The sequence below is a fragment of the Pteropus vampyrus genome, unplaced genomic scaffold (genome assembly GCF_000151845.1).
Source record: "Pteropus vampyrus isolate Shadow unplaced genomic scaffold, Pvam_2.0 Scaffold203, whole genome shotgun sequence".
NCBI classification, from domain to species: domain Eukaryota; kingdom Metazoa; phylum Chordata; class Mammalia; order Chiroptera; family Pteropodidae; genus Pteropus; species Pteropus vampyrus.
In genome coordinates, this window is record NW_011888984.1 from 973,273 (window position 1) to 975,201 (window position 1,929).

The following is a 1,929-nucleotide window of genomic DNA, read 5'->3' on the forward strand; positions in this document are numbered from 1 at the left end:
CCGCTCCCTCGGTCCATGTCAACTGGGTGGGGGGGTCCTCAGCGGTCCTTGGGGGAGACGGCCATGTCTTCCCCTTCCCGGTGGCTGAGTGGGGGGATGGGCGGCCGGTAGGTGGACAGATGGAGGGATGAGAGGCCGAGGGATGGACAGATGGGCCCGAGGGGAGGCACGCAGACCCAGCCCTTCCCCACCCACCCAACCCCAATGGCCCCACCGGTCAGATCTCGCAGATGGGCCAGAGTTGCCTGCCTCCGATGGCAAAGCTGGGGCATCTTCCGGCTGCTGGTGGGAGGATCGCCTTGGATGGGTGCTTTAGGACAGCCCCCCAACCCTCTGAGGCTGGACCTGCTGAACTCTGATCTCTGGCCCTGGCTTGTGCTCTGGTGTGGGGAGGGGGTATGGTGGGAAGGAGGGACGTTGGGATTTCTTTGGCCTGCGAAGTAGGTGGGGCGAGTGTGCCTCAGGGCTGAGAGGGATGTGTGTCCATGCCTGTGGTGAGTGTGAATCTGCCTGTCTGTTGACTGTGTCACTGGGGTTCAGTATTTTGTGTGCATTTGTAGGAGTGTAAATCCCTTGCAGGGCTGTTGTGAGAGCATGTGTCTGGGAGTGAGCATCGCAGAATGTCTGTGCAAAGGTGGATCTTTCGGTGCCTGTGTGGTTGTCTGAGTGTGTATCAGCCTTGTAAGTGTCTGTGTATGCTTGTGGTTCTGCGTATGTGTGTGAGGCGTGCATTGGCTAGTGTGTGTATTTGTTTGTCTGTTGGTGTAGGAATGTGGCAGTTTTGTGACCGTGCATCGTAGGGATATGTGAAGTTGTCTGAGTGTGTTTGGGCATTTAAGAGCATGCACCTGTGTATATTTGATTGTGCAAGTGAGTATCTGTATGTATGTTCCATGTTGGTAGGTGTGCAAGGGTATATCTGTTATAGGTGCATGTACTTGGTTGTCTGTAAGGGGCACAAGGGTTTGTTGTATGTTTGCATGTGTGTGTGTGTGTGTGAGAATGTGCAACAAAAAGTCAATGTCGTACACGTGTGGTTGTGCAGGTGTGTCACCCTTGAGGGTTCGTGTCTATGTTGTGCGTCCATTGATGCATTAGTGTTGGTCTCTCGGAAGTGGTCTCAGAGATGGTGGGACACCCACATATGTTCAAACTCATATGTGCAAGGTTATATGCACAGACATACCTGTGTCCCCAGCACAAGGCTGACCCTACTTCTGGGCCCAGTGAAATTGAGGTCCATGTGGCGTGACCTGTGGTATGCTGGGGTCCAGCCTGGGGTCCATGGACACAAGTGTGTCCACATTCCAGGCCTAGAGCCAAAGGAGAATGGGGGCACAGAGACCATCATGCTGGTGTGTCCATGGAAATCCAGGTGTAGAGGCTTGGGTTGTGGGTCCACGTGTGTTTTGGCATGTCCACACATGTTGGTATGACAGTAGTATGATGGCGAGCATGGGAACGTCTGGCCCTTCCCCAGCCCCCGGTACTGCTCAGGTCTTTGAAGCTGGGGCACTGGGATGTGAAGTGTGGAAGGAGGAGGCTGGGTGCCTAGAATCCTGGATCTGAAGGAGAAGGAGGCTGGGTGGGGCCCGATTCTTGGATCTTGAGTCTGAGGGAGGAGGAGGGTAGGGTCCCAGGGTCTTGAGGGATGGGGGTGTGGGCTGGGGTCACTGGCTTCTTGAGACCCCAGAGGACAAAAGGCTAAAGCCGTGGACTCGTGGGTTTCGGAGGGTGATCAGTCCTGATGCCCAGACTCCTTGGTTTCCAGAGATGACTTCCTGGGTCCATCTGAAATTATGCACAGCCTGCAGCAGGAGGACTGAGAGTATGGTCACACCAGGGACTTCTTTGGCTGAGATGGTCTCTGAGGCAGGTCTCCAGAGAGGAGCCAGAAGGATGCTAATAGAATCATCTTGTTCCTTTGCA